Source organism: Marmota marmota, unplaced genomic scaffold (assembly GCF_001458135.2).
Source record: "Marmota marmota marmota unplaced genomic scaffold, marMar, whole genome shotgun sequence".
NCBI lineage: Eukaryota > Metazoa > Chordata > Mammalia > Rodentia > Sciuridae > Marmota > Marmota marmota.
The window spans coordinates 49,538,328-49,562,757 of NW_025999990.1; the positions used below are offsets into that span (position 1 = coordinate 49,538,328).

At 39.4% G+C, this 24,430-nt stretch overlaps 1 protein-coding gene across 5 annotated transcripts in view; it reads left to right on the forward strand.

The window, feature by feature from the left end:
* Positions 1 to 24,430, forward strand: part of Arhgap28 (Rho GTPase activating protein 28) — a 190,929-nt gene that overhangs the window by 53,636 nt on the left and 112,863 nt on the right. The window contains exon 1 of one of the 5 annotated variants that reach the window (XM_048806542.1): positions 6,627 to 7,156. The exons of 3 other annotated variants lie outside the window; for them this stretch is intronic. The gene's annotated coding sequence lies outside the window, so the exon portion shown is untranslated. Of the gene's footprint in view, positions 1 to 6,626; positions 7,157 to 7,203; positions 7,770 to 24,430 lie in introns of those variants that run through there. One more of the 5 variants, XM_048806543.1, reaches the window with a different exon arrangement.

Here is a 24,430-nt window from a genome sequence, read left to right on the forward strand (position 1 = left end):
GCCGCGGGGCGATTTGCTGAATAAGCAGTTACCCTCCGTGCGACAAACCTCTCGCGTTTGAGTCCCCGTAGCCGATCCTCGTGCGATGGAAATCCTTCCTCCAGGTTCCGGAGCACCCCACTATTGCTGGAAATTCCTAACAAGATATCCTTTAGCCGTCCTGACTTGTCATACTCCCACACAGTGAAGCAGCACACGGGGGTAATGCACTCCCCTCGCCGCCATCTTCCAAATCCCAGTTTCCTATACTTTAAAAAATTGTTTTGTAGTTGTAGATGACTTTATTTTATTTGCTTATTTTTGTATGTGGTGCTGAGGATCTAACCCAGTGCCCCACACATGACAGGCAAGTACTCTGCAACTGAGCCCCAGCCCCAGCCTAGTTTCCTATACTTTTTATTCTTTTATATAAATCCAGATTTCTATCTGGTATTATTTTCCTTCTGCTCGAAAAACTTGCTCTAACATTTCTTACAGTGCAGAGCGGCTTTCCATGAATTCTCTGAACTTTTGTTTTTCTAAAACAGTATTTATCTACTCTTCATTTTTGATGGATGCTTTCATTGGATATAGAATTCTAGGTTGAGCTTTTTTTTTTTGTTTGTTTTTTAGCACTTTAATGATGTCAAGCTTTTTGCTTATATTTTTCTGATGAGAAATTTATAGTCATTCTTACTGTTCTTCTGTATATGACTGTTTTTCCCTTTCTGCTAGTTTAATATTTTCTCTTTATCTCAATTTTTATCAAGTACTTATTATATGCCTGCCTCTGTGTGTGTGAGTATGTGTGTGTGAGTATGTGTGTGTGTGTGTGTGTGAGAGAGAGAGAGAGAGAGAGAGAGAGAGAGAGCGCGCTTTTTTGGAGTTCATTTAGTTTCTTGAATCTGTGATCTATAGTTTTCAATAAACTTGGAAAAAATTCAGCCACTATTTCTTTAGATCAGTGTTCTCTCCCTCACCACATGCACTCCCATCCCAGGATTCCAGTAATATGTATAGAGTCCCATCCCAGGACTCCAGTAATATGTATGTTAGATCACTTGATGTTGTCCCAGAGGGCACAGGGGTTCTGTTCAAGTTTTTCAGTTTTTCCCCCTTTATTTGTTTCAGTTTGGGTGGTTTTTAATATTGTTTTGTCTTCAAAATTTTTTTGGTCTTTTGTTTTGTAGCCAGTAAATATGCTGACAATGCATCTAGTAAATTCTTTATTTCAGATGTTTTTCTCATTTACAGAAAATTTCATGTATTATAGTTTTCACTTATCCTCCCAAATCTTTTTTTTAAATCCTCAAGTAATTGAGCATATTTGTGAATGCTCTTTAATGTACTTGTGTGTATTTTCCTTCATGCTTTCATTTCTAAGTCTGTTTCTGTGTCTCATTCTCTTGTTTCTTTACATGTATAGTAATTTTTGATTGTTAGACCTGTCATTTTGGAATTGTTTGGTACAAGGCAAGTAGAAAGTTTTGTTGTCTTTCATTGTAAGTTTTCTTAGGGAAGTTCTAGAGTAACCTTTAGTTAAGAATTGATTTAGTTGTACAAAAGTGGAAGACATTTGGGGTTGTGACCTAAAGGTTAAGGCTGGCAACACAGACTTTCTAGTCTAACTGCTCAAAATTCAGACAACTCCCTGCCTTTTAGAAGCTCTGAGAATTGTTTAACTTTGAGATCCTCATTTGTTTTTTTGCCCAGTTTTGTGAAATTGACCCTGCACATGTAGGACTTAATATTCCACAACAAACTCAAGAAAACCCTAGGTGGATTTCTTGAGCTCTTTGTCTACCTAGCTCCTTCCCCTCTGGTACTTCTAGAAAATCCCATCTGCCTGAGCCTCCCTGAACTCTGTTCTCCTTAAGTCAGTGAGACCCAGTGTTCTTGGAGCTCCTACTGCCTGCCAGTCTGGTGGGGCATGCAGGCAAAAGCCTGGGATAAGAAGCTATAGGACTCCATCATTCCCTTTCTCTGGGATCACAGCTTGCACTTCTCTTTGTCTAATCTCTGTAAACAGTGTTTGGTAGAGTTGCTCCAGTTTTCTAGTTATTTATGGTGGAAATGCTAATCCTATACTAGTTAATCCATCATGGCCAGAAATAGTTTCCATTTTTATGAATATTCTGATTGTTTTCTCCTAGACATTAAGATAGCCAATGAGACCTTCTTTGGTAGTCAGAAAGAAGCAGTTTTGAGGGAGGGATGGAAGAGACTCCAAGGCCATTTATTGTGCGTGGCATCAGTTCAAGCTGAGATTAGAACTATGGTAGGGGCATCCCAGAAAGGAAGAGAGTGGGACAACTGGGAGATAAGGGGTGATAGGTGGCTCCTTCTCTTTCCGGGCACTCTTTCTCAAATCATTTTTCATAGATCAGGGATATCCTGTACAGTCACACTCTTCCAAAGCAATTTCCAGGCTGGAAAACTTCATATCTCTTATTTCATGTGTGGGAGCTCATTTTCTTTCTCCTTTGAAAACCCATAGCACTTTATTTCTTTAATCTTTTCCTTCTGCATGAGAGTTATCATTTGTGACTTCCAAAACCAGGCACTCTGTTAAGGGATTTGCATTCATAATTCATTTAATGTTCACCATGATCCCATGATGCAGGTACTAGAATGATCTTTTCTTTTATTCAGGAGGAAAGTAAAATTTAGGGAGATTATGAAATTAGCCCAAGATCACACAGCTTGGCAGTGGCAAAGCCAGAATTAGAGCCTCTGCCTTTTTCATTTCATGCTCTGTATTCCAGTATCAGGTTATATTTCACCTCTTTACTCTTTGCTGCCTTTTTACTATCCTGATTTCTGAGCTTATCTAACCAGTTTTTTAATTGATTACAAGAGGAAACCTGTACTGCACATTTTGTGTCTTCATAGCATCCAGCAGAGAGCCCTTCTTTGCCCATAACCAGTTGGGAGGAAGAAAAAGAGGAAGAGATATTGTCTCCTTTATTACTTATTTTGGAAAAGAAAGAGCCCTAACCTCTTGGAATTAACTTGCTATCAAAATACTTTCTTATCTAGAGGATTAGCATTCCAATGAAACCTTGTTTTACTTATGTTATTCCCCACAAATCATAGTTACTGGAGTCATCTGATAGAAAATCTCTATCCATCCATAGAACAACAGATGGCAATAAGGAAAAAAATCATTCTAATTTAGTTATGAATCATGCATACCTTGTTGTTGCTAGGTAGGATCCTAGGATTTGGGTAATGTGTTCTATGATACTTGTTCCTTTTAGTCGTACCTATAAATCATCTTCTCTTACAAGATTGGTTTTTATATTTTCTGTTGGCTAATGTTTATTAACAGACATCAGCAGTGTTGAGACAATTAGCAACTGTTAGATAAATTTTATTAAAGTAAGATGTATGGGTTGAAATAATGATAGAAATAGCACAACAAGACCTTGTGATTAGTAACTTGAAGATATCTTTTTATCTATTAACCAAATAGAGTAGAGGGTGCTATCCGTAAGGCTGTCAATAACTGGGGCAGTAACTACAAATAGCTGGCCGGTACATTAACATCCCCAGGAGAAGATGTCAGAGCTTTTGGGTCCTTACAAGAGTGCTTATATTAGATTCAGAAACAAAAACTCGCCTACTGGACAGCCTTTCCACCCTCAATCACTCCTCCTACTTCCCCTGGGTCAAATGTGCGTGTGCCTTTAAGCCATGTCTGATAACCCTCTGTAGTTAAACTCACAAGCTCCAGGTGGACTGGTATTTGTCTGGCCAGAGGCTAAATGTAAGGTGAGGAAGCCTGCCTGCTGGAAGCTGTTAAAACTCTATTTCAGAACTTCTTTAGAATCTTTCATTATTCAGTTAAAAAATCCCTCCAGCATTTGGGCAGCTAAGTGAGAGGAGAGGTGGGAGGAGGGCTTTGGGGAGGAACATTTTCCCAGTCTCTGAATTGTTTAATTCAGAAAAACATAAAAAGAGTAGATACTGATTAAAGGCAGTCAGTTCTGTTTGTGTGGGGGGGAGGAGGGGGATGGAGCCCAACGCCTCAGGCTAGGTAAGTGCTCTGTCACTGAGCTCTACCGTAGCTACAGTTACTTCCATTTTTATTTGACCACTGTTCTCTGTTCTTCAGGGAATCACTTTCATTGGCCAAAACCTATAGAATGTTCAGTTTCTATACATAAGGGAAATCTTTTGGATTTTGGAACTAAAATAACTACTTTCAGAGTAAGCAACCTTAAATTTTTAGTCTTCATTATTAACATTTGCAAAAGATCTGCAGTAGAATAGCTCTTGTCCTATATAAAAAGTGGGAACTAAGATAGGTTAGAAAGGAAAAGAAGAGAAACATGTAGATTTCTGTTTCTCAATTAGAGCAAGAGAGCTCCTTAGATGCAGGAGGGAGTTATGATCACATGATCTTTTGAGGTTTCGGATCCTTTCTTTCTGGGCAAATTGATAAAATGAACAAATATCCATTGAGGTCGCTTTCTTCCACATAGTAGATTAATGAACAGTCATCAGGAATTGATTTGTAGTTCCTAGCGGCCCAAACTGAATTTGGGCAATAATGTGAAAACTAAATGCGTTGTTTCAGTTCCTTGAGGTCATCCTGTCTCCCAGCATGCCGTTATGTTATAGTAAACATTAGCAGTTGGATCAGAAGAACCACAAGGGAACATATGTTTTTATCCTTCTTGTCTGGGTAATGCTCTTTAAAAAAAAATCAATGAGTCCCACTGCCACCAAGCACTTCAGGACAACAGAGAAAAGATGTTGCATTTCGTGTTTTAACAGAAGCAGGCTCAAGATTTTATGTATACTCTAAACCAAGTTAAGATTTTTTCAGTGAATTAATTAATATTAAATATTCTACCCAATACTCATGATGTGGGACGTTCCTTTGTTCATTAATCTTAAAAATATGTTTGAACAGGATGAGTCTACAGAGCATGCAATCTCATTTATTGCAGTTGTTTTTTGAGAGCTCCAATTTACTTTAAAATTTTATTACATTGAATTTTCCCTGGGATTCTTCTTTATAGAAGAAAGTCATATTCATTCTCTAATCCAAGTGAATGAGTATACTTTATCTAGAGCGCTTGGGACCAGAAGTGTTTCAGATTTGGGAATTCACTTTTTCATATTTTTTGAATTTTGACATAGACTTTATTGACTGGGCATTCCTAATCTGAAAATCCAAAATTGGGAATAGAGATTTGAGTGATGCCCAAAATGTTTTGGATTTTGGAACATTTCAGATTTGGGATTTTTGTATTATAGATGTTTAATCTCTATTTCAGGCTTAACTATGTGTAGAGCATTGTGCTTGATTTTGTTAGAAATTACACATTTAGGGCTGGGGATGTGGCTCAAGCGGTAGCACGCTCGCCTGGCATGCATGTGGCCCGGGTTCGATCCTCAGCACCACATACAAACAAAAGATGTTGTGTCCGCCGAAAACTAAAAAATAAATATTAAAATTCTCTCTCTTTCTCTCTCTCTTAAAAAAAAAAAAAGAAATTACACATTTAGCTGGGCACAGTGGTGCACATCTTTAATCACAGTGGCTTGGGAGGCTGAGGCAGAAGGATCATGAGTTCAAAGCCAGTCTCAGCAATTTAGTGAGGCCCTAAGCAACTCCACTAGACCCTGTCTCTAAATAAAATATAAAAAAAAGGACTGGGGATGTGGCTTAGTGGTTAAGCGCTCCTGGGTTCAATCCCTGGCATCAAAAAAACAACAACAAAACAAAATGAAATTACACATTTATCCATTCATCTCTTAACAAATATTTATTGTATGTTAATAGATGCCATGAACAGTTCTTTTCAGTGTAACAAATGAGGTTTCTACCTCACTTATAGCATAGGTGCTCCTGGGGAAATCAGACAATATACAGGCAAACAGGTGTATGCATAATATCATTTTGGAGAGGAACTATATTAACTTTTTTATCCAGCTACTAAGGTCTAATAAGTGGGAAGTTGAATACCACTATGTAATGATAACACAATCCGACTTTTTTTTATAGTGCTGGGAATTGAACCCAGAACCTTGCTCATGCTAAACACATGCTCTACCACTGATCTAGCTTGTACTTAAAATCAAGTGTGGGGTCTTAGAGTCATTCTTCACAGCTCTCACAGTAGCTGTATTCCTCCTATTTATTCAGATGAAAAAATTGAGGCCTTTAAGAGAGTGTGAGTATTTCTGAAGTCCCAGAGCTAGCCAGTGGGAAACCTTTTTCTCTTCTTCCCCATGAAACTGGGGGTTGAACCCAGAAACTCGGGAATGCTAGGCAAGCCCTTTAGCTCTGAGCTAACGCCAGCCTGGAGAGGCTTTTTCTAGTCAAACTATGGTCTTCTGACTGTTTGTATTATTGCTTGATATCTATTGGCTTAATCACCCACAAATTCTTTCCTATTTCACATTATAAATCTTTCAAGAATAGAAAAATTGAGCTGAGTGCAGGTGCAAACCTGTAATCCCAGTGGCTCTGGACAGAAGGATCACAAGTTTAAGGCCAGCCTCAGTAATTTAGTGAGGCCCTCAGCAATTTAGCAAGACCCCGTGTCTCAAAATTAAAAAAAAATGAAGAGGGCTGGGTATGTAGCTCAGTGGTAAAGCGTTCTTGGTTCAATCCCCAGTAACAAAAAAAAAAAGGAAAAAAGAAAAATTTCAAGTCACAACAGATCCAGTTTTTGCTTTTGCTTTTTAAAGTGCTTTAATAATGCCTCAGGTCTACTTAGTGGAAAATAGAAGAAAGAGGAAAACTGCTTATAAAACTTGGCCTCACACACTGCCTGGGTTTTCATAAGTCTCCAGGCTGATTACACTGTGCAGCCTTCCTTAGGAAATGGATGGAAGTTTGAGCTGAGACACAAACAGGAAGGCTCAGAGGCAGCATTTGTCCCTCAGGCAGGCACCACCTCTTTAAATAGCTACGTGCACTGGGAATTAGTTCTCCACTTAGACTAGCAACTACTGCCCTTTGTTTCTGGCCCTGCAGGGCTGGAGGTGGCCAGCACTGTCCTGCTGGAGGCTGGGACAGCTCTCAGCGGGTGTGGGGCAGTGAAGGCTGGCTGGAGATGGCCTCCCAGCCTCTGGGCCATGAGGAGACACCTTAGCAGAGATGTTTTGTGCTTTTCCCTTAAGAATATCATCCCCAAGACTTTTAACCTGCTAAAAGGTAAGGTTCCAAGCATTTCCTAGATCAATAACTTGGGCGACAGACTTCTTTCTGCAGACTGGTTCTTTATTTTACTTAAAAGAGAAGCGAAAACCACAAATGGTTGTTATAGCTTTTGTTGTTGCTGTTATAGCTTTTTAAAAAATTTATTTTTTGGTGGATCTTGTAGTTTTATTAGTAGATTACAGGCACATCATGTTACGTGATGGTAAACTGTGGTTTTTTTAACCTTTAAAAGCAGATTTTTGTTATGATATGGATGTGAGTTTCTAAAGCTCAAATAAAGTAGAAAAGCAGATAAATCCTGATTTGAAAAGACAAGTTACACTGAGATCTTAATAGATGCCTTAAAATGAATGGTTTAAAAACATCTTTTGATTCCAGTTCCTGTTTTTATGTTAGAGGGCTTAAACTATCTAATCCAATCTTTCCAAATAATTATCTAATTTTAGTAACATCTACTGAAGTAAGCTGTATTACGCAATCCGGTTACTCCACTCTTTCCATGGAATGAATGCAATTTTCTGGTCAGGCTTTTAAGTCTTTTTATTTTCAGCTCTCGTACAAAAGGGACCAGCCAGAAGTGGCTGCTGCCCTGTCCTGCAGAGGACAGGTGAGTGGGGAAGAGGTCTCATTCTGTGCTGCTCTGCAGGAAAGAGTAATGTCCCGGCATTAGTGTGACCTGCATTTGTCCATTTCTTCTGATCTTTCCTTGGCTTCGGCCTGTTCCTCCCTTATGTACCTTCTTCCAGATTCATTGGCACCTGTGTACTCCTGACCGAGGGCATACTTAATTAATCTCCACTTTGAGAAACATGAATTCATTCTCTCCTCAGAAAGGCTTCCATGAAAGGTGGTAACCTTTCATGTTTAATTTTCAGAGCATTGTCATCCTCAGGGCTCCTTGTCAATGACTTTCTATTTGTCTTTTGTTTCTTGTCTGGGTCTTGTCTGTTGTACTTGGGAGAAAAGGAGAAGTTTTGAGAGAGGTGGTATTGCTGTTGATTTGAGTTTCATTTCCTTTAAATTAGATTTGAATCCTATGCTTCAGAGTGTTATGAATTATTTTTATATATGTAGTATTATCTTTATATTTTCAAAACTGTGTTTATGGTTTTTTTATTGTCTTAAAATTGTTTTACTTATATATTCTATAATAAAAAAGTAAAGTCTACGCTGACCCCATGAAGCCTTCTTTTTAGAGTTTAGTAAGGAAGTGTACCTTGATGAAATTGTTTGGTGTATGGAAGACAGGGAAGGCTTTTTTTTTTTTTTTCCAAGTTCTACCTCGGATTTCAGGAGGTGTAAATGAAACCAGCCAAGGTCTGTGGTAGGGTATACATTTTCAGCATGATGCACATCCACGATGTGACATTAGCTGGATGTGCTTATTTGTGAAAATAGTCATTTAACATGTGCTTTGATGATTATTACTAATTGGGGTGACTTTTTTAAACTTTAAATTTCCTAAATAATAGCAAATTTGCATTACATTTAGAGCTTGTTTTGAAGTTTGACATTTCCACTGTTTCTTTTGATAATCCCCACAGTTCTGCATATAATGGCTCCTCCCACTACTGCCTGCTTTTATAGACAGAATTTTTAAAGTCCCTTGTTTAACTCCAAGCCAGGTGTTTAATTGAATAGCAGATGAGTTAATCAAAACCAAGTTTAATATGATAAGACTTATATTTAGATTGGAAAATATAAAGGACTTTATTTTTATGTTCAAACAAACCAAAGGAAAAAAAATATCAGTTGGAAAACAGAATAACACTTATCTGCAAGCTTTCTGCTTGCTTAGGTAGCTAAGGAATTCTGAAGACCCTGGGCACAGTAAAGCAAGGGTCTGTTAGCCAAGGTTCTGCCTGAATTAAAAAAAAGAATAACAATAACAAAATAGCCTAGGAGATGAGCTAAAAGGAAATCAATGTCTCTTGATAATTAGTATGACAAAGCGAACTCGAGATTTACAGGAAGGCCTCCTGCTGACTCCAGTGGAGTGAGCTTAGGAATGTGTTTTAATGCCTGTTTTAAACCCCAGAGTGGTGTTTTGAGTCGGTCCTGCTGACGTAAACATAGACCGTGCCTGGATATATTCCAAAAGTAGAGGGTGAAAACAGTTCAAGCAAGATGTACAGTGTTATTACAGTCCAGGCACGGAGCAGCAATTTACCACTGTCTTGGGAGACAGAGGAGAGCAGCCACTGTGCTGTCCCCAGGTAGTGTAGCTTGATGATAAGACTGGACATAGATGGGAGATTGCACCAAGAACAATCACCCCAGCACTTATCTAAACCGATGGAAGGTTTGAGAAAAAGGGAATTGTTTCTTAGCAATATAAAAGCCTGCAGAGTATTTACTGGTTCAAATAAGCCATTGAGAGGAATGTTTGAGCAACTTAAGAACTGATTAGATGGATACTCATTGTTAGGTGACTTTAGTGACAAATAAGTGATAGGTTTCCAAAGCTCATTTACCAAACAAACTTTGGGAAGTAAGCAGAGTAAATAGGCCCGGCCCGGTCTCTGTTAGCTATGAAGATAAGCATGAACAATTCTCCATTCCCAAAATATATTTGATTAAATGAACACAAAGATTTAAACTTTTCCCTTTCTCTTATGACTATACATGGGAAAACTGGGATCAAACAGGTCCCAGCTTGACTGAAGAGCGTACTAGTTTAGAATCCAAGAATCCAACTTAGTGCCACGCAAAAGTCACTATTTGGGACAGGAATGGTCCATCTATTTTGCTTTGAAAGACAGCTGGAAGGCATAGTATTTCAGTTATTTGTGTACCAAAGTGATATTTGACTATCTGAGTCTTCCAAATTAAGTAGACAATAATGGAGAGGCCTTTGCCCTGCTTTTCATTCTGTTCCACAATGTGGAGATCTCCTTCCCATTAGAGTTTCAGTAAACTTGGAAGGAAGGCTAGAGATGTGGCAGCTCTAACCACATGGCAGTCCTGCCTACCCAATGTAGTGTGGAGAGAACCCACAGTAACTTTATGAATATTCCAGTGGGTTACTTTGTAGGAGATAAAATGAAGATAGACACTCACTGATGACTTCATGTTGAAAGAGTCTTTTATAATAATAACAGTATATTGCACCTTGTCTTTCATTTCATGCTTTGTCAACCATGAATTATTTAGTAGGTATGGATCTTATTGTGTATTTTGTTAAAAAATATTATGGGGTTTATCATATGATCCATCCCTGGAAGCTTAAAAAAAAAAGACAACAACCCTAAAATAATCTATTTTGTTTAATTAGGTTAGTTTATGGCTATCTTTTACCAATAAGAATTTCCAATCCTCTTGAAACTGCTTTCTAATCCATGGAATAGAAGAAAGCAGAAGTCAGCCTTGGGCAAACCTATCCTGGAATTTTTTGAGAAATGGTGTAATTTCCGAATTGTAAGAAGTGCCTAAGGCATCAAAACATGGTGTGACTGGAAATCTAGGTTTTTGTGACAGTGATAGGAGTGGCATTGTAGCTAAGAATGCTGGGGTGAGAAGGAAACTTGGTACAGGAGTTTTTAAACTTGACTTTTGGGAAGTGCTGGAAATAGGAATTGCAGGGAGGGTGGAAGGAGGAAAAAACCTAAGAAGCCTCTGGACCTCCATGTTTGGTTTCCCCAGAACTGTTCTGTACCTCTCTGTTTTTGTTTGTGTTTTTGGTTCTGGGAATGGAACCCAGGACCTCACACATGCTAGTCAACCCTTCAGTCCATTTTTTTGGGTGGGGGAGGGGTTGGGTACTGGGGATTGAACTCAGGGGGCCTCAACCACTGAGCCACATCCGCAGGCCTATCTTGTATTTTATTTAGAGACAGGGTCTCACTGAGTTGCTTAGTGCCTCGCTTTTACTGAAGCTGGCTTTGAACTGTGATCCTCCTGCCTCAGCCTCCTGAGCTGCTGGGATTACAGGCCTGCCCACCACCTTCCCCCATCAGTCCATTTTTAATTCCTTCTCTGACTACTCTTCTGAAGGAGAATATGATCTCTAGTCCTCTTTCCCACTAACATGTGAATCTTGGGCTGTGTTGCCGCAGTCTGGCTGGGCACAAAATCACGAGCCACTCAAGCAGGAACAAACTTTATTTCCAAAACTCCCGCGAATGCCACGCACGCGGCCTTCTCCAGGGACACACCACACCAAAAGGAAATCCCTCCTCCAGAATTCCCTCCTACCGCACTTCCCCAACCAATGGGAACTTTCCGGGAGTCCCGGGAGAGCTCCAAAGTAGCAGGCCTAGGCAGACAGCAGGGGTCTAATCTCCAATTGAATGCACATCTAACATAATCATTATCATCTCAATGGCTTGCTGGGGTCACCTTACAACCAAAAATGCCATGCTTCATTCCTACTTGGCTATGGCTCTCAGCACTGTATTTGTGTGTATGTATGTAGGGGTCTGTTGTGAAATAAAGGAAAGGAGCTACAGTTTGAGAAGGAATGTATTACAGAGAATGACTGGATATTCTTGAGCCTTAAGTGGATTCACTGAGTATTTTCCATAATCTGCTTACATAGTGTTTACTGAAGATTTGCCTTTTGGGTTGTTACTTGACCACTTTGGATTTGTCAGCTGATCTGTTAAAGGTCAATTCAAATTCCACCCCACCCCTTTCCCCCAAGCACTCTCTTGCTAACTCTCCCACTAGTATTTTCTCCAAAATTCTAAGGACCTTGTTGTCAATATCTTTCCTTTAATATTCATACACTTTCTATGCAGCAAGGTGACTCTTCTTTTAAAATGCATTCTTTTGTCTCCTTGGCTAGCCTGTAGACCCCCACTGAACCACTGAATACAGAACTTTTTTTTTTCCCCCTCAGTAACATTCCCCTCTCCCACATATTACCTAAGAGCCGACTTTTAGTCAGCTTTCCCTGACTGCCCAGTTTTGCTCGCCCCAGGACCTCTCTGCCTGCAGTGTGTCATGTTTGCACCATCCCTGCCCCTCAGGATCCCGCCCATCCTTCTTGTTGAGATCCTGAACCTTTCTAAGAAGGAAATACTTTTCCTCCTTCTTTTGAATTCTTAAAACATTCTTAGCTCTTAACACTTACTGTGTTCTACTTTATGTGAGCCTACATGATGGTATCATGGTTGAGTGCTCTGGGAATGGACAGCCTGTAGGCAAATCATAGCTGTACCCTTTACCAATGGTGTTATCATGAACAGATAAAATAGAACAGATAAATTAGGTCAAGCATCTTTATTCTGAAAATCCAAAATCTGAAACATTCCAGTATCCAAAACTTCTTAAGCATCAATGTGACGCTGCAAGTGGAAAAAAACTACACTTGATCTCATGTGATGGTTACAGCTAAAATGCAGGTGCTCTGAAAATATTGTATAGCATTACCTTTAGGCTGTGAGTTAATGGTATATATGAAACATAAGCAATTTTGATGTTTACGCTTGAGTCTCATCTCCAAGATCTCTCATGTATATGCAAATATTTCAGAATCCTAAAAGAAAAATCCAAAACACTTCTGGTCCCAAGTGTTTCAGATAAAGGACAGTAAATCTGTATGAATATTGTAATTAAAATACTTGCTTAAAGCTTAATTTAATTTATATGCCCATGGTATCATGCTCATTTGCATTTTGCTTTGTGTAGTTTGACAAAAGAAATGGTAAAAAGATTTTTCCCTTTTATAAAATATAATCCTTATTCCTTGAAAACATGATTGTCTCTCATGTGTTTAACTTTTGACATTTATCATGAAAACTGGCAGTGTTTAGCTTATCTGACTTAGACCTTGGTATTTATTGAAGGCCTACTAAAAATCTTGCCTTAGGCTAGTTGTAGAGATGTTAAAAAGAATAAAGTGAAATCTCTGTACTCACAAACTTATTTGGAGATATAATACACAGTAAATAAAGTAGTAATTTAAGATGTACTAGAAGGAAGTTCTGTACTCAGTTAATTACTAAGTCAGTGGTGTAGAAAACTAGGTACAATGAGGACCTCATTGGATTAATTCTTTTTTTTTTTTTTTTTTGGTACCAGGGATTGAACCCAGGGCGCTTAACCACTGAGCCACATCCCCAGCCTTTTTTTTTTTTTTTAATTTAGAAACAGGTTCTCACTGAATTGCTAAGTGCCTAACTAATCTGCTGAGCCTGGCTTTGAACTCCTGATCCTCCTGCCTCAGCCTCCTGAGTTGCTAGGGATTACAGGTGTGCACCATTGCGCCTGGCTAGGTTAATTCTTAATTGTTACAAACCTATTACAATCATCTTCACCAGCTATCAATTCCAGAAGCTTTAGAGACCAAAGGATACAACCTTAAATTAGCTAACAATCACCAATTAGCTAACAATAATATATTGTATAGAGTATTTCTTCTCTGAAAATTTGCTCTATATTATACAGTGGACTAAGTATATCTGAAGAAGAGGATTATGATGACTTACATATCATTTAGTTCTGATGAGAGCCTTACGTTATCATAGATTAGTCCATCACTAAATGGTATATCTGTGATTCAATTCACATCAGTCTAACATCAAATGTTTAGATGTTTTTCTAAACATCTGTAATATCTCGTGCCCAGGAATTCCTGTTTAGCAGCCTACTTGTAGGATCCATGATGAGATAATTATGGATGAGTTTTAGTATATTTTATTGAAGTTGAAGACAGAAATGAGTGTGAAAAGGTAAGCTAAGGCAGATTGTGCAAGAACATTCATACAAGCTAACATGCTTGGAACATCCTCTCAGCAATCAGGGAAGCCTCACCACATGATTGTTAATAATAGGAGAGTTATTATTACAGTTAGGAGGGAGGTGGGTTCTGGACCAGAAGAGTTTCAAGTGAAGAATATCCAGGAGGGGCAATTTGATGTCCTAAAGAAAGAGTCAGAGCCCAAGTGTGATCAGGCCCACAATTTGGGAATTCTCAGCCTGCAAATGACTTCATGGGAATAGATAAGGTCATGGGGAGGGCCTGAGGTTTCTGCAAATAGAAAGATAATGAAAGAAAATGAAGTGGGAAAATGCCAAGAGAGCCATAATTTTGAGGTTGACTCTCCTAAGCATTGTTCAGATCTGGGTGGCCACACTAGGGGATCTAATTGGATATGGATGTCTTCCAAGCAGCAACATGATTACCAGTCACTCTTTAGGATGGTTTCCTCAAACAGCAACTAAGCCATTAGCACTTGATTCTCACCGGCATCACTCCCATGAGTCTCCACCCTTGGGAGGGGCTTGCCCTCCACAAATCAACTAAGCACTCCCAGTCTAGAGATGGGGATAACTCTTCCATAAATCACTGTTTAATTAGACAGGTCAGCTTTTCTTTGGGACTTCTTTTTCATAAAGTTGGCACATTACATTTCTAGTTTTAAAGTAAATTAGTGCAGTGATGAAATCATATGAAATGACTGAAAGTCCCTTAATGAGCTTTCAAATTTCTTGTGAAAAGTCTTGAAAAGTTTACTGGCAGCTTCCTATGTCCTCAAAATGCTTGAGCTCTCTGATTCTGTGGTGGTGCCCTCTTTCAGTAATGAACAAAAAGAAACTGTATTGCCCATCCCTAAGCAGCTTTTTGGCTGTGGTCACTTCCTGAAAAGCAAAAGTACTGCATGTAGCCTGCCTGAAAATATCCAAGATGTGACAAAGTCCTGGCTCTGAGGCTGTGTGAGTTTGAATCTTAGCTTTTCTTCCTATCCAGCAATGCCTCTTCAGGCCAGTGTCAAATTCTCTTTAAAACTTTGTTTCCTCTTCTATAAAAGAAACTACAAAAGTCCCTATAGGATTTCTCATGGAATTGTTGAGGATGTTCAGCAGGTATATTACCCAATCTAGGGAACTAGGAAGGTTACAGATATTACTGAACATCAACACATCTTGACCAGAGTCTATTCCTTCCTTTTGTTCTTTCTTCAATACCTTTGTGATTGTAGAACTATCTGGAAATATTTTTATGAGACTTTCTTGAATATACTGCAGTCCCTAGCTAGATGATACTATGAATAACAGATTTTCTGTTATTTGGGAATGTTGGGCTGTCAATACAGTTCGTTCTAATGGATCTGGGAGACTGTACATTGTCAGGCTATCCCTCTCTCCCTTCCTCTTACAGAATCTCACATTTTAAGCAGAGTGCTGGCCTAACTCTGCTGCTTAAGGCAGGAGTCAGAACACCTGAAGTCAGATATTCTGCTATTTTCATTTCTTTTGTTCCCCAGATTAGGTTGGAAAGAATGCTTGCCTGAGTATTTTACCAGTCTGTATTGTCTGTGATATAGAATCACAAAGGCATACCAGCCTATCTGTTTTTTTTTAGGATATTATAAATATCAATTTAGTTTGGGTCCAGATATTCTTGCACTGTATTTAAAAGCAATCCTGCATAATGTTACCTGCGAAATTACCCCAAATTGCAATATTAAGATAGATATTAAAGTTCTCCAAAATAAGTAGTGGTGTCCTTCTTGGACTACTGATGAGAGTTATGAAATTTACATGATTTAAGAAATGAATAATAGTGTGGGCAAAATAGTCAGTTTCAGGAATTACATATGTTTGTCACATTTCTTTGGGGAGAACAAGTTAGCAGGAAGCTTCATCATTGCATCTATTTGGTTTCTCCTGCTAAATATGAGCACTGTGTTTATATTCCAGGCTTTCAATTTTGTTTTCATCGGGATTCTTTAAAGTTCACTCCCAAGTATAGTTTTCCACAGTCTCCTAAAAAGCATTTTTATGAAGACTGTCTACCCTGGTTCTAGGGTGGAGGTCAATTTCAATTAATTGGCAGTCTTATGGACAGAAGAAATGTCTGTCTGTTCTTGTGGAGCGTTTTAAACATCTTCTCCATTGTTAGGAGGTAATTGTGCAGATCTACTCCTCAAGAGTTGCAGAGGCCTCAGACAATTCTTTATAGCTTCAAAATTACCCTGACCCATGTGTGTCTTTCTAACAAAATTCTGGCAGGAATCCAATCATCCAGCTACAAAAATAAATAGAAGAGAATGCAAAATGTCACTAACATTCAACCTCAGGGTCTTTAGCTATATAAGAGAGATCACCATGAACTGGGATGGCTTGGGAAACTGCAGCAAATACATTGGCCGCAATAAGACACTGGAAAAGAGAGGTGAGCAGAAAGGGTCACACCCTTTCCAAGTGGCAGAGCAGGCATGCTGAGCCCGCGCATGGCGTGGCAGCATGTCTCACCTCTCAGGCAGGGCCATGGACTTCAGTAGGCCCACATACTTTCACGAAGGGCTGCCCCTGTTGAGCCTGGCCCATCCCAACTCTAAATCAGAGCTTAGGGAAGATCAGTGACAAGGCCAGATGGCTGGCCAGAATCAGCAGGTTGTATGTAGAAGCCAGACCACCAGGCTGCTGCTTCTGGGTAGAATTTGACCTTAACTGAACATTCACTTATAGCACATAAGCAATGGAGGCTGAGAAAAATCAATCAGTCTTGTAATATACATGAATTTCACAGTCACAGAATGTAATTTTATTTATTTTCTGTAATAAAATTTATATTCTAATTCTGAGTCCACATTTTGGACAGATTGCAGAAAAACTTAATCTAGTCACAGCCGAAAGCCAATAAGTTCCATCCAATTTAGTGCTTTTGAAATTGCTTCTGGGTAAAATTCATATTAACAATTTCCCCCTCTTTATCCTCCTCCTTCCTCTCTCCTTTTTGTTGCTTGAAGTCATTGCTTTCATATGGGCAGCCAGGAGGACGTCCTCCAGGACCCTTTGCTGACTTTACCGAGTCCTGACCCAGTGGAATTGGATATAGTTCCCCTGGGTTAGAAGCTGGTGTCTGGGACCAGGAGCTTGGCACCTGCCCCATTCCTTGTTCTCAGATGAGCCTTTAGCCTCCTCTGGTTTCTGATAGACACTGTCACAACCTCTGCCATCTGGACCCTTATCTCCAGCCAGGTGTGTCTCTCTGATTGAGAATCAATCAATCTCTGACTCCTCTTAGTTAAAATGAACATCCCCTTAGGCAATTCAGGGAACTCCTGACCCCATTAAGCTTAGCTTTGGCTGCCATCCCTACTTATTCTTCTTGCTTCTGTGACAACTTGGGCTATGTCTCCAAGGTGTGTCCCTTCGACACGAAAGAAGGGAGGCAGGCTCCTTGTCTTCCCATATCCTCCTGAAGTTTATGGGGACACGCTGGAAGACCCCAGTTCTCACCCCAATACATCTGGCTTTATTCTGGGGGTGGGGCACTGAGAGCATGACCTCTAATTTCTTAGAGTGATCTTTTGCTCTCCATTTTTTCCCCTTGTCTTCAGATTGGAGTGGTGTGGTGTAAAAACTTGTTTTGCCAGTTCATGTCTCTTCTCAAAACTTTTTGTCTCTCATTTGAACTGGAGCCAAGAATTTGGAGTGGTTGCTGTTGTGTCTTTTGTTTTTTTTCTCCTAGCACCTGTCCCTGAGGCAAGTGGTAAACGTCTCCTATCTCTTGGAATGTGGATTCAGGGAAGAGGGAAGGGGAGAAAGGAGTTACTCAAGTCTGACAACATCCTGCCCTGTCTTCCTAGCACAGAGCCTCCAGATGTGACCCACCATCCAGGACCAGAGCGATTCCTCACTTCCTTAAAATTCCAGCCATTTTTAGGACCCTGTCCCTCTTTCTAGGCAAGGACTGCTTGCTAAGCACCTCTGTTACAGGTTTGGAGCAGGACACCTTCTTTTCAGGGTTGAGAGCATTAGTTTTTAGGGTGAAAGAGTCTTCACTGTTTTTTCTTTTTTTGGTACTGGGAATTGAACCCAGGGATGCTTAATCACTGAGCCATATCCCCAGCCCTTTTTAAGAATGTTTTATTTAGAGACAGGGTCTCACTGAGTTTCTTAGGGCCTCACTGAGTTGTTGAGGCTGGCTTTGAACTTGCAATACTCCTGCCTCAGCCTCCATGCTGCGGGATTACAGGAGTGCGCCACCATACCTGGCATGTTCATCACTGGGTTTTTTTTTTTTAATATTTATTTTTTGGTTAGACACAATACCTTTATTTTGTTTATTTATTTATTTTTATGTGGTGTTGAGGATCGAACCCAGGGCCTCGCACATACTAGGCGTGCGCTCTACCGCTGAGCCACAACCCCACCCTCATCACTGTTTTTTAACGTGTTGAAGATTCCAATTGAATATTCTCCCCAACCATTTTTTTCCCCTCTTTATTGAGACATAGTGTCACTATGTTGCCCAAGCTGGCTTTCAACTCCTGGGCTCAAGTGATCCTTCCGTCTCAGCCTTCTGAGTAACTGGGTCGGCAGGCATGCTCACAATGTCAATCTTCATTTTAAAATGTTTTCCTAAGACTGATTAAAGCATCAATGAAGGATTGCTTGAGACATATACCAATGGCCCTCTGACTATGTGGGTTCCTCATCCTGGATCAACGAACCTGAGGTTAAAAATATTCAGGAAAAAAAATTGCACACTTACTACATAGGCACAGACTTTTTTGTCATTTTTCTCTTAACGATATACTAGAACAACTATCACATAGCAGTTACTTTGTATTAGGTATTATAAGTAATCTAGAAATGATTTAAAGTATATAAGGAAGGGAGGTTCTTTGCAAATACTATTCTATTTAGTATAGGAGACTTGAGCAACTCTGGAATTTTGGTATCAACAGGAGGTCCTGGAGTCATTCCCTCACTGTGGACATCTGAGGATGACACTCTCTGTGTGTTTGTGTGTGTATCATTGGATTAATTATATATAACATTTACATACACCTTGCATATACACACACACATACCTACTACACACAGTGTGTGTGCATACACATTTCTCTAATTTTTGGTTGGATCTTTTTAGGAGTTGGCTCTTCAGTTATGGTGCTTACTGTCTTGTATGTTTCTTAGGTTGTTTTCTTCCTCAAATCTGGGAAATCTACCAGTGATATTACATTTAAATTGCAAAAGGGAGTTAGAGGGTTTCAGGCAAAGTGCCTCTGAGACCAAAGTGACTGCTTCTCTCCTTGACCATCCTGGCCCTAACCTGCTTGCCTTTTCTCCTGGAGATCCAGTAGAGGCTTCTGGGTTCTAAATTTCCCCCAGCTGGGCTTCTAATGGCTTCTTTATGCCTTTGCCTCAGGCATTCAGCTTGTTGTTCTTTTATCTTTAAAGCTAGCCCTACTTACCAAACCCCTTGAGGTTCTTTACTTCCTACAGTTTGCCTGCAGAAATGAACACAGGCTCATCTAGGCTGTAATTTTGCAACCCTTTTAGACAAATCCAGACCATTTCTGTCTTAAGGGCATTTACTTTTGACCCCAGGAAATAATGAATTGCTAAATGAGTCCAAAGTGTCTATATTAGACTGCTCTCTGTGCCCTCCAGTGCACTTTTCACTCTCCTTTGGCTCTGGGCTCTGGCCAGGGCTCATCCACAGGCCTCCTCTTGCCCTCTGGTTCCTTGTTGAGTCTAGCCGGGAGACCAGAGGGTGGAGTGAAAGTGAGACTGGGTGTTTTTACCCCCACCCTCCCTCCATAAAAAGAACCTTTTCCCAGGACACCCAAGACCAGCTTTTTACTTGACCCTCTCCTATTCCTCCCCTTCTCACTGGGAAGTTCTTTGATTCTGATGACTCTGTCCCTCTGGTCTTCTGAACTAGGGCTGTGTTGCCGCATCCTTCCAATTGCTACCCTTAAGTTACTTAATTTTTTATTGTTGGCTTCTGCTCATGCTAATCACCATTTTAAAAGAGCTAAATAGCCTCCTACTAAATTCTCCTGGGAAACCCAGGTTTAAGTCTATTGTCTACTTGCTCCCAGGACCCCAATCATGTCCATGCAGTTCTAGATACTTAGAGCACAGGCACTTTTGGATGCTGTTTGTTACTAGAGGTATATCTGAACTGGAGAACAGTAGTCCTTGTAACCTGTGGGAGCTTTGTTAGAAATGCAGGTCTCAGGTTGTGCCCCAGACTTCTTGAATCAGAGCCTGTGTTTTAACAGATTTCCAGATGATTTATATGCACTTGAGAGATAAAGATGCATGGCTTTAGAGTTCAACTCCCTTCTCAGGGTGGAATTAGGCAGTAGCCTTATTAGGTTTAAACTTTCCATTCTGAATGTTATCTCTTTCTGGGGAAAGCCTATAACTTCTCTTGCTTCTCCTGCCCTGCCTCCAATCTCAGGTTCCTCACACCTCTTTCCTTGTTTTTCTTTCTTTTTTTTTTTTTTAATTTTTTTTTATTTTTTATTGTTGGCTGTTCAAAACATTACATAGTTCTTGATATATCATATTTCACACTTTGATTCAAGTGGGTTATGAGCTCCCATTTTTACCCCATATACAGATTGCAGAATCACATCAGTTACACATCCATTGATTTACATATTACACAAACTTATTGAACCCATTCTAAACTCCAGGCTCTGTGGTAGGTACTAGAAATACAAAGAAGAATAAGGTGACTTTTCCCTCAGCTCATCTTAGTGAAAAAGTGAGGACATGTTCATACTGAGTTTCAGTACAGAAAGCACTTGTACTGCACAGGTACAGAAGTAACTGTGTAATACCTGCTAAATCAGAGAGAGGAACAAAATTATGTGAACCACAGGCCAAAGTTATCCACATGAGAGTTACTTGGATGAATGTGAGGAAGTCTCTATAAAACCTTTGAAAAGGGTTGTGTTTTCTAAGTTCAGTCACATTTGAAAATCTTGAGTAAACGTATTATGTTATGATTTGGATCTTAAATGTCTCCCTAAAGCTCATGTATTGAAGGTGCTGTTGGAAGGTGGTAAAACCTTTAGGAGGTGGGGCATATTTGGAAGACATAGGTTACTGGGGGGACAGGCATTTCTTTGAAGGGAACCCCCCATTCCTTCCTCATTGCTTCTAGGCTACCATGAGGTGAGAAACTTTGCTCTTTCACATGCCACCTCCATGATGTTCTGTCTCACTAGAGGTCAAAACAATGGGGCCCATCAACTGGACTGAAACCTTACCAAGATTATCTTACCTCCTTATTAATTGGAGGACCTGGGGTATTTTGTCCTAGCAGTGGAAAGCTGGCTAGCACAGATTCCTTGTCCTCAAACTTCATTCTAACGTCATTTTTGACAAATATCAAGGTCTCTACTAGGAATATTTAGCAATCTGTGGAGTGAAAGTTGTTCATATGAAGACAGCTGCTGAGCAGCAAATGACTGTGGGCAGCTGGCGCCTAAAAAATTAAAGGATTGATTTTTTTCCCCCAGAAGAAAATCCTGTAAGCAACACCCCTATTCAAATTCCTGCATAACACAGATTCTAAATTATCCAAGTTGAAATGGAGGGGTACTATTTCATATCATTATGGCATTTTCAAAGAAGTATTGGCTTAGAACTTATAAATATTGATTAAAACTTCCATCCATTCACTCAAGAGGACCAGGTGTGTCACTCATTATGGATCCCTTTCACTACCTTTCCTGGCAGTAGAACTGAGAAATAAAGATATTTCTTTCATTCTGGATTCTTGAGTTTCCCTTCTCCTGCCACCTCCTTCTTCCTTGGCCCAAGACTACATTGAACTATATATGTTGCTTCTTCCTCTCTGATTTCCTCTGTTTTTGAGAAGCTAGGACTTTGATTAACTCCTATGCATACTTGCAGGAGTTGATATCCTGATGGCCCTATTCTTAGACCTGGGGTATGTTGTAATTCTTGTTGTGTGGAAAATGACCCACCCAACCAGTTCATTCTGAGAATTCAAAGAAATGGGTGGAGTTGAGAAACTGAAAAAGAGTTCATTTACAGTATCCATCACATATAAATGAGCTTCCATGTAAATATGAGCACTAGGCTGAGATGGACATTTGCAGCCTTTACTTAGTTTTCCAGTGACCCAGAAGTTGCTGGAGAAATCAATTTGATTATCAGCATTTGAAAAAGTGGCATAGAAGAGGAAACAGATCAAAGTATAGCATATATGATGAGACTCTTACATGAAATTTTTGTTATATATATATGATACATGTGTATATTAAGTAGAGATAGAAATTATATTTTAATTGATATGGGTTGAGGTTGAACATTTTTTTGAAAACATTTCCCTAGGAAATACATAGTGTTCAGAATAAGTAGAAGTTTGAAGTGGAAGAAATTGAGAGGGAGGTACTTACTTTTAAATGTAGGGGCCAAAGTTAGTTGAGCGAAATGGTATTTTGACATCAAGTGGCCAAGGTAATGCTGTCCGGAGCTGTTAATATATACTAGCTAGAGGCAAATAGACAATAGCCACTATTGGGTTATAGGCTTATATATTACATATTCCCCATTTTATTTTCTTTCCCTTGATTTCTTACATTTTCGGCAAAGAAGTTTTTGAAAAATTTTCTTGTCACATATGCAGAAGGAAAAAATTTAAGAGAATTTTCCCTTATCAGAGAAAAAAGGACGAATGTATACCCAGATCAGAATAATGTGACCGAGAATAATAATGTGTGACACCAAAGAAGGAAAGCGGCCCTCTGGAGGAGAGTTGGAACCATTTTACTTTGCATTCTCATCTGCCAGCCCCACCTCCACCATCACCTCACTGTAACCTTCCTGCCACACACCCACCAGGATGCCTTGTTGGACTGCATTGGCCATTTTGTTCCTAAAAACCATTGTTGCAGTGTCCTTGACATTGATAGGTGGATCCCTTAAGAAAGTTGATTTAACATAATTTCACTTAAAATTTGATGAAAAGGATTGAAACATATTCTCCCTACAGGAAGAACTGACATTCAAAGCTACTAAAGCTATTTGTTATAGCTGCTAATATGTTAACATTAATAACTATAAAGCTATTTTCTGTGGGGAAAAAAAATCCCTAAAATTAGCAAGTTTTCACTCGGTTTCTTATCAACAAAGTTATTTATACTACAGAATTTTTCCTGTTTTCTAAGATTTTTGAAATATTCGCATTTGATCACTTATTCATATATGAATTTTGTGTTGAAAATGTATTTTGAGAATAGAAAAGAAGCTAAAATAAAAATTGACACCCTATAAGTGGAGAAGGTTCTTTGAGTAACACTGTTATTTATTTTCCCTTTATACTGTCACTTTTCATTTCTGAGTATGAGATTATCAATGAAAATACTTATTTTTTTCAGGAATGTGGTCTATAATTTCGGAAACTATTCTCATGTAAGCTAACAGTGGGGAAGCTGTTTTCATGGCTCTAAATAGTGGGGAAATTTAAAAATTACTGATATCTGTCCAGGCATGGTGGTGCATGCCTGTAATCCCATCGGCTCCAGAGGCTGAGGCAGGAGGATATAAATTCAAAGCCAGCCTCAGCAACTTAGTGAGGCCCTAAGGAACTTAGTGAGGCCCTGTTTTGAAATAAAAAATGAAAAGGGCTGGGGATGTGACTCAGTGGTTAAGTGCCCTCGGTTCTTCAATCCCTGTGGGTTCATCTGGTAGCTTGGGTTTCTATAGGTGTTCCATGAGTTTTGCCAAATTTTCCATCAAAGGCTTGGGATACAAAGAAGACTAAGTCAGTAAGAGGAATTCCTGTGGTACCTCTCACTTCTGTGAAGAGAGAAGTATGAAAGTGGAGTATCCACAACACAGTGTGAGTGGCTCTTAATATGGTCAGCAAAGGCTTCGCAGAAGTCATGACATGTGAATTGGGTCTTAAAGGATGGGTATGTTACTTGTCCTGACAGCCCAGGGAAAAGGACATTCTTGTCAAAGGAAACAGTTGTGAAAAACACCACAGTCCATGGCTTGTTGAAGCAAAGGTGGGAAGGTGTGTGTTGGTGAGGAATTGCAGGGACGAGGCTAGTAAACAGACTTGAGAGGGGTACTGGACCTTTCTCTGACAGCTCTTGCATAGCAGGGAGCTAGGAGGCAAACTCCAGGCAACAGAGCTGCAGGTTTAATCTCATGGTCTAATGGAAGCATTGACTTCAGTCCAAAGGGAGAAGAAAGATACAGAAAGCAGATAAAGGGGATTAGAAGGCTATTCTGTCAGGTGACTGAACTATGATGGTGGCACAATTAACAGGACTTGAGAAGGACTTAAATAATTACTTATGAGAAAAGCATGATCACTGTGAAAGTTAGTAAGAACACAAAAAATATAAGAGGAAAATACAAATAGTCTATAATCTCTCTCTCTTTTTTTTTTCCAAAGATGACCACCAGTAACAATTCATTACAGCCATTTTTTCCCTGTTTATTTTATTTACTTAGGAAAATTTCAAATCCATATATATATATATATATATATATATATATATATTTTTTTTTTTTTTTTTTTTTTTT